At 31.1% G+C, this 9,523-nt stretch overlaps 1 non-coding gene across 1 annotated transcript; it reads left to right on the plus strand.

Moving 5' to 3' along the window:
* The first annotated feature begins 7,277 nt into the window (after positions 1 to 7,277).
* On the plus strand, positions 7,278 to 7,349 carry TRNAQ-UUG (transfer RNA glutamine (anticodon UUG)). The gene has a single exon. It is a non-coding gene; the product is annotated as a tRNA-Gln (tRNA).
* Positions 7,350 to 9,523: the final 2,174 nt, after the last annotated feature.

Genomic DNA, 9,523 nt, shown 5'->3' on the forward strand with positions numbered 1-9,523 from the left:
ATTTTAAGACGTCATTCTTATAAACCAAAAATTTGGGTTCGCATTTTATGACATTCTTATAAACTAGAAATTTTGGTGCACAATTTATGACGTCACAATTTATGTGGGCAGCACCCACATTTTATACTATACAAAAGGTCTTGAAATCAATTATTGGTTCATGTAATACTACTTCGGAGACACTGTCTGGTTCACTTTCTAAGTTTTTGATATTCTTCATTATCTTTAAGTTTTCCTCTAAAATAAAAAAAGTGGGGATGAGTTTAGCAAAGAGCTCTAAATTACAAAACCATTTTATGCATTAATTATAAATAATCAATTTTAAACTATGAATAATATATAGAAGGCCTAATAAGAAAATATGTAAGAAGATCAAATATAAGATATTTTACATAGTTATCGGGAGCGTAATGTGTGAAAGCCTTTGAGAAAAAATACACCAGACATTTCATTACCATACATTTCATACACCAACGATTCATCACACTGAGTCGTTAATTAAAAAGCAGAGATTAAGAAAGATGTGTGAAAAATACGATAAAATTATAGAGAGTATCTTTAAACAACTTGTGAGTCAAATTTAGTTGACGAAACAAACTGGTTATTTTTTCCTAATATGCGTTTCTTCCAATCCTTTTGACGACAACCAATTGAAGATCGAAAAGTTTACTCTACTTTTTCGATACCTTTTTCCAGAAGGAAATAAATGAACAATTATATTCTCTACAAAGAATAATTTTGTTTTTTAAAAACGAAATAAAAGGTACTATGATTTACTGCAGCCGTGTATATGTACACATAATTAACAAGACCATGTCTAAATCTGTTTTTCAACTAAACATTTCATATCTTTACTAATACTAGAAGTAATTTTTATTTCGCTTTATACAGGGTGTTTCGAAACAACACCGACAACGGTTGGGAGGTGATTCCTGACATCAAGATAAGACAAAAAGTAGACCAATCTGGGTGCACAAATGCTTCCTTTCGGAGTTATAGGCTGCCGAAAACAGCTCCAAAACTATGGGAGCTACCGTAATCGTGTCAAGACTTCATTTAAGAACTAATATGTGCGCTGTCCAAATATACACGTTTCAGAATCCTAAAGTACTCACGCAACAATTTTTTATGGAGGGAGTTTGGCTACGGGCATTTAATTTGAAGCACTCACCAACTACCTCTATAAAAATTGCTGTGGAAGTATCGCAGGATTCTGAAATTGGATATTTGGATAGGGCACGTACTAGTTCGTAAGTGAAGTCTTGACCCGACTACGATAGGTCCCACACTTTTAGAGCTATGGACTTTTAAAGTTCATTTTTACATGTTTGTGACAGACTATAACTCCGAAAGGAAGCATTTGTGCGCCCAGATTGGTCTATACTTTTTGTCTTATCTTGGTGTCAGGGATCATCTTCCAAACGTTGTCGGTGTTGTTTTGAAACACCCTGTATATGTAAATCACTATTTTCGAAACGAAGAACATGATGTCGGAACAGTTCAAATATATAAACACTAAGTGTGTAATCATGATCAAAAACTTTGAAATTCCTATCTTCCTTTTAAATATCTTGCTTTCATATGTGGGTTTAGTATGTTTGTTGCATAAGCTTAAAAGAAGGTCTTTCAGTATAAAAAGTAATTACACATCTATATTCCTACAATCATATGTGAAAAATAATGTAGAGATTCTGAAGAAGTTATTGTTTTAAAAGAAAACATTGCTAAATAAAGTATTATTTTTTTAAAGGGAAGTCAAAGATGTGTTAATTATACACACAATACCTCCATAGTTTAAGAAACTACAAAATAAAAATCTGAATAAAATAATTTGTGCTAAAAATAAATGGCTAAAAAAGTAAGAGGAAACGGAAGCAAAGTTCAGAAAAACATGAACCAAACGTTGTTCATTACAGATACTGATGTTCACACTTACTTACTTCCGCCCATAGTAAGAGGCAAAAGAGACAGTTGTCTCCTCTGGATTTTTGAAGAATATTCAGTTCTTGCAAAGATATACCAAAACATACTAATTTGTTTTCGCGTATTATAGTACTTAATATATTCATAATTAATTAAATACTATATTAACTATAATAAGTAAACTATAGTAACAAAGATATATGCGACAGTAGTTACTGCCTCGTTACAATATTTTGTAAACAGATTCTTCACATCAAAACAAGAAAATAAGTTCATATGGACTTGTGGTCGGAAGTGCATAGTTTCCTAGTCATAGGGTGCCGGAAACGTGAAGCAAATGAACTTTAAAGGTCCATGGTTCCACTACTATAGGGTCCAAATATCCATCCATCTTTCAGAATCTCGAACCTCATGTACTTGCATAATCATTTTTAGAGAGGGTTTTGGGAGTAGTTGATCACTCTCCATCTACTTCTCTAAAAACTGGTGTGCACGTACTGAAGCTTCCTTAAACATGGACATTTGGAGAGTTCACATACCAGTGATGTCTTGACTCGACTACGATAGGTCCTATAGTAGTGGAACCATGGACCTTTAAAGTTCATTTGCTTCACGTTTCCGGCACCCTATGACTAGGAAACTATGCACTTCCGACCACAAGTCCATATGAACTTATTTTCTTGTTTTGATGTGAAGAATCTGTTTACAAAATATTGTAACGAGGCAGTAACTACTGTCGCATATATCTTTGTTACTATAGTTTACTTATTATAGTTAATATAGTATTTAATTAATTATGAATATATTAAGTACTATAATACGCGAAAACAAATTAGTATGTTTTGGTATATCTTTGCAAGAACTGAATACTCTTCAAAAATTCAGAGGAGGCAACTGTTCCTCTTGCCTCTTACTGTGGGAGGAAGTAAGTAAGTGTGAACATCTGTATCTGTAATGAACAACGTTTGGCTCATGTTTTTCTGAACGTTGCTTCCGTTTCCTCTTACTTTTTAGTCATTTATTTTTAGCACAAATTATTTTATTCAGATTTTTATTTTGTAGTTTCTTAAACTATGGAAGTATTATGTGTATAATTAACACATCTTTGATTTCTCTTTTAAAAAATCATACTTTATTTAGCAATGTTTTCTATTAAAACAATAACTTCTTCTTCAGAATCTATACATTATTTTCACATATGATTGTAGGAATAGTGGAACTGTGAACATTTAAAGTTCACTCGTTTCACGTTTTCGGCACCCTATAACTCCAAAACTATCCACTTTTGAGCACAGGTCCATATGAACTTTTTTTTCTTATTTTGTTGTGAGGAATCTATTCGCAAAATATTGTGATACATATTTCTAACACCCTGTATAATGTATTATGCATACGCGTGCATCAAAGCGTTTGTGTGTATTCGCGACTGTGTGTGTATGTTGGTCTTTTGCCCTTTCTTGGAGTCGGTCTTTAACTCCCCTCCCCCATCACTTTTTTTTTTAATCCTACCAGCGTCCCTGTTCACGCTTTAAAAAATGCTAGAAGATGTAGGTATATATTACTAGAAGATGTAGATGTAGATATATATGTATCATAAGATAAGAAAGATGTTATCATCCAATAATTTTTATTGAAATATATATCTAATAATTTGTCTGGCCCTTATATCCATACCAACTTTAAAAAGAAAACTAACGTTCCTACGTACATACACACTCGTACATGTGTGTATATAATATAGCTGAACTGAAGGTTTACCATAATGACAACAACTTAGCTTACATATCAAACAAATTGCACAGCTCTTCACAACAACGTAAATAAAGTACTATCACAAATTAAAATTCAATATATATTTAAACAAATTACTATATTTGCCGCAAAACAATCAGATTATCGAAATTTGTCCTGGAGTAATAATCAAGAAAATGTAGTTTTTTTTTTTTTTTCAAAACCTTTTTTATGGCAGAAAGATAAGAGGATGTTTGTATTTTGTGTTATAATATTCAAATATATACATAATTTTGTATCACTCGCACACTAACACACACAAACTACCACACATTCAGGAACAGAAGATATAGCAAACTTCAGTCCGGGTTTTTTTTTCTGTTCTTCAACCTCATTTTATTTTTATTTTTATTTTTTTCTAAATTTTGTTTTGTAAGTTCAACCAGTCTTAAATTGAGATCTAATATGTTGTAACATTATATCCAGTGTTAAATGCAAAGGGGCTAACAAGATTCGAGCATCAATCAATCAATCAACAATGCACAATTTAATCTATATTTTCTGAGATATTCTGTCAATTTTTCTTTCTGATTTAGCTCCATTGCATTGCTGACATTAAGGTATATTAAACTAACGAATATATTTGCGTTTTTTTATATTTGTTTAATCTAATACATATTTCCTGAGCTAGACACAAAACTTTTTTTTCTTAATCTTTACTCTAAATATATATAAAAAAGAACTGCTGCGTTATCAGTCTTCGAACACTTTTTTTTTCTTTTTTTAAAAAATAGTAATATTTTTTTTAAGTATATGATAACAGCAGTGTGTTTTTAACTTTTTTTTTCTTGAAGCGCTTTAATAGTAGGTACATATGATATTTGTTTTACGGAAAGGCATGAGGACTGAAGTTACATTTGTACTGTTTTTGTAATAACCATATATAATAGCCTGTTATATACTGAATATAAAACAGTGGTCATATGAAGATTTTTTTTTAAATGCACATGCTTACAATTTAATGAAGTTACCGTAAAATATCTCGAATGTAGGTGATTGTTTTATCAATTTTATGCTAATATTAGAATTGTTAAAGAAAAGAGAAGCATTAAAAATTATACATAAGTTAAAATTTTTCACATTTCAGTAGAGTGTCTTGTTTAGGCATGGTATTTGACATCACATCAATCTTATATGTTTATGCGTTTTGTTGAAAAGTAGATAATTTCTAATTTAACAACTTCGTGTCAGTATTTAACTTATATTATTTCTCTATATAGAAATGAAAATAAAATTACAGCGTTTGTTTTAAAAGTCTCATAATTAGACCCGCTCTGGGTAAAAGAAAGTGGATGAGAATTGAAAACGAATGACAATGGAAAAATTCTGGAATGGAAAAAGTGTAAAAGGATGCCATGTTGTCCACTACAAAAACCACAAGAGCTGATATCGAACCAATCACAACTGAGTCACTGAGTCCCTATTTAACAATAATATTTAATGTCAATAAATGAGTCAGTAGTAGAGCGTTCACCTCTGGCGCTTGGGGTACCGGGTTCGATCCCAGCTCGCGCCAAGTGAACTTTGTGATGGACAAACACTGCGTGCGTGGGTTTCCTCGGGGTTCTCCCGTTTCCTCCACTTTCTTCATTCCACTATTTCATTCATTTCTCATCATCACCGTCTCCTTTAGCCTAACCAGCATAACTGTGGGACGTAAATTTCAAATATTTCATTTTTTCAATAAATGAGAAGGAAATAAAATAATATGTAATATATGACATTATTTCTATACCGCCTTTCTGCAAATATACTTTTTTTTGAAATGCCAACGTAAAGGATATTACTCTGTTGTTCATAAATTATTAAAAAAAAAATACCAGCAAGGATAATCTCCACTGGATATTAGCCTAAATTAAATTTTATGTGATTCCGTAATTGTGAACCCTATTCCAATGAAATATTCCTTTTATACTGTTACATGATCATTTAGATATTGATTTAAAAAGATTACCTTGTGCCTATTTCTATTCATATTTGAATAATCTACTTCACCATATCGTAGAACTCTCTGGGAATACTATTCATTTCATTTATTTACTTTTTCTGTTAAAAAAAATGGCTTTATCTTTCACATATATGGCCGAGTATATCACCATTTTGTTTTACTAAATTATATCTGAATGTGCATAAAATAAATAAACTGTATTTTAATTCCCTGTGTCCTATCTAAAATATCAACTGATTTTCATTTCTATTTCCAACAAATCACTGACATTTTACTTTTAATCACTGCATTAAATACGTTTCTAACAATATAACAGTGTGGTAATTGAAGGGGGAGGGGGAAGATGGGAAATTCCCAAGCATCTTTGAACACTTCCCCGGAACCTCGTTCCCTTTGTGCTTTCTAGGCGGGAATTTGGTAATGACATGAAACCTTCATGTGTAATTACAAAAATTAAATTTATAAACACATAAGAAGTCATCAGTTTTTCAACTTACTACTAAGGAATCTGTATCGAAGTGAAATCTACTCCGAGATAACAGAGTTCAACGTTTTAGTACAGTGAGTTATCCGAAATACTGAAAAGTAAAATCCCCTGAACAGTGAACAGGTTGAGGTGTGTTGCAGTCCCTCAGCTTTAGTTCTGTGTTTCGCTGAAAACTATTTTACTGCGAACAATGGATATAAGACAGTTTTTCAAGCGCAAACTAGATTATGTTGAAAAACCGACAAATCTACCAAACATGAAGAAAATCATGACTCCGAATTTTCCAAAAAATACGCTGTAAGCTATGTAGATTAGGAAAACTGATTTTCATATCTTTTGTGAGAAAAATATTGTGAACTGAGAAATCATAACCTTTTCCATATTGTACAGGGGGATTTTCCTGCGAGTAAAAGTTTCTTTTGGAATGAGTTGAGAAATTTAACACTTAGTCTGTAAGAGTACTCTCCTAGTATAAGTATATTTTAGGCACACACTAACTTCTCCCCACCTTGAAATGCTTCAATTTCCACACTAGAATATAGCAATAATAATAATAATAATAATATAGAAATTAGTTCTAGAGCGCAAGGAGCAAGATATATAAGTATTTGTGTATCTACTTGTAAAATTTATTTCTGATTAACTACTTATCAAATTTTTGAAAGTCATCTATTTCTGTCCATGGAGTAAGTCATTCGGAATAGATGAGTTAAGTGATATCGTCATTTTTGCTCTCAACCTAAGCGCAAGGATCAAAAACTCACATTTAGAGTTCCAAACAATACATCTGCTAGGTAAAGAGAGCATAAGCCGTGTATGTTTCACTTTGCTTTTGTGTATATAAGTTTCCCTCCCTTACTTATCTTTGATGTACTTGCTCTTTAAAGTTCCCTCTTTTATAAACTTAAAACAAAAACTGCAATTCTTTGTTTCATTGTGATATTTATAAGTCAGTGCAAAGCAAAACTATTGCAAGTTCCACAGTAACTTATGACTTTGGAGCCCAGTGAAAACAAATGATTATCAAATACTGGCAGAAATACGTAATGCCTAACCTGTTCATAGAGTGAGGATGTAATTTCTTTAAGTTATTATAACAAAATAGAGATATAAGTTACTATTATTGGTGGCGCGGTGGCTCAGTGGTAGAGCGTGCACCTTTGGTGCGTGGGGTCCTTGGTTCGATCCCAGCTCGCGCCAAGTGAGCTTTGTAGTGGACAAACATCATGTGCGTGGTTTTTCTTGGGGTTCTTCCGTTTCTCCCCACTTTCTTCATTCTACCATTTGATTCATTTCTCATCACCACCGTCTCTTTTAGCCTAACCGATATAACCGTGGGACATAAAACTTAAAGATTTCATTTCATTTCACTTACTCTTATTTGTAACCGAAAATTACTGTAAATATGTTTCTTCTTCAGTTTGGTCTCTTGTCCTGAGTAGTCATATTGATATTAATAGATAGATGTTTCAGTGCTAGGTCAAAATTAACGATCAAACTGTTGATGTTGTAGAAATTAGCATAAGTAATTTTTGTTTTTTGTAAAATTTAATAATTTTATGCCATTACTAATTTGAGATTGTCTTTACCCAAATTAAATGAAAGTTTCTGTGTCAAAAGGTGAAGTAAATCAACCACAGCCTTACTCTATTCCAAATAGCTGACCTCATTGATGAAAGAAGTTGACTTCTAAAATTTGGTGTGCAGTTAATCAAAAAAATTTAAAAGTAATAACACAACTACTTAGTAAAAGTATATTGAAAATATTAAAATATTTTTGTTGATCGTATATTTTTTTTATCAATCTCAAATTGTATGTAAAACTAATGCAGTTACTTCTGCAAAATTGAAATTTTGTGCGTTAAAGATGAATCATTTTACCACTTCATATTCATGCCATTCCGTAAAGACGATGATAATTTTTTTACAGTAGTAATGAAGAAAATGCTGTGTTCTAATACCTATGATCAAGAACATGTTATTAAATATGAAATCATTTTGAGTCAATTTAACATGATATCTTTTTATGTTTAGGTGTACAGTTACAGTATATAAATTTACTAATGTAATACTAAATACATTTTAACATTGTAGTGACTACATATACTGTCAGCACCCAAACATGCTATACATTTAGTAGAAAGAAACCACATCTTAATAATTAAATAATAATAATAATAATAATAAACTCTCTTCTTTTAAAATCGTTGATAAATTAATATAATAGAAAAATTTCAAATGTTTGCTTTCTTTCTTTCTAAGTCATATATTCGGTTGTCCATGGCTATTAGTGGCTGGCATAATATTTCAGTCTTTTGAATAAGGAACTAAAAGCATTTTTTCCACGTTAAAACTGTTACTGTCACGTAATCTATAATTTCTATTGTTTTTGAAAAGTATGAACTTATGATTTTAGAGCCACTGGTAAATAATACTAAATAGAAAAATAATAATACATTTTTAAACGATGTTAGAAAATTGATTCCAGAACATAATTTCAGAAGTTCCATAAATTATGATCCATGTACGATAAACGTGTTCAAGTAATAAGATTGATAAGCTAAGTATAAAATAATTAATATATTGCCTTTGTTTTTAAATATTTGGATTTGACTTTCTAAGAAATTAAAAATTGATTCTTCCATGCACTTTTTCTTTCCTTCGGATGTTAGAATATAAATGTATTTAAGCTAACAAACGTCATTACATTATCAATTAGATAATAAAAGCTCAAATTACATAAGAAAATAAGAAGTTTGAATTTCAATTCAATATTATCCGTAAGTTACTAATGTACTTAAATCGATAGCTACATAATCATTTCTTTGTCATAATTCTAAAGTTATTGATCTTGTGGGCATGAATTTTTATGACAGAAAACCATAAATTTAATTTTTATTTACTTATTTTTATACTCGATAACTAGAAAAAGTGGTAAATCTTTTTAATTTAAAATTTCGAAGAAATCTGAAAAACCTATAATAGTTTTAGAATCCTTGTGGTGAATATCATTTTATAGGTTGAAGTGCAGTATAGACTTGAAGAAAAGTAATCAAATTTTGTCATGGTATATTTATGGATATTGAAAGAACAAAGAACAGCAGAGGAAACCTTAACATAAGAGACATATCATGATAAGTAAATAGTTTCAATAGAATGAGATAAGGATTTGAAGGTCACTAATGGTCGTAATTTGGTTTGTTATTCCAGATCTGGATAGTGTGAAGCTTTCACAAGAGAAAGATCGATATCGCAACCCAAAGGAAGCAAAGAGTTGAGTGATTTCGAACGTGTTCGGATAGTGGGATAATGCGATCTCGTTGCAAGCCAAAGACAAATTTTCCGAAGCCTTCAATTGCTCACCATCAACCACT

This window comes from Thermobia domestica, chromosome 9 (assembly GCF_964235325.1).
Source record: "Thermobia domestica chromosome 9, izTheDome1.hap1.1, whole genome shotgun sequence".
NCBI lineage: Eukaryota > Metazoa > Arthropoda > Insecta > Zygentoma > Lepismatidae > Thermobia > Thermobia domestica.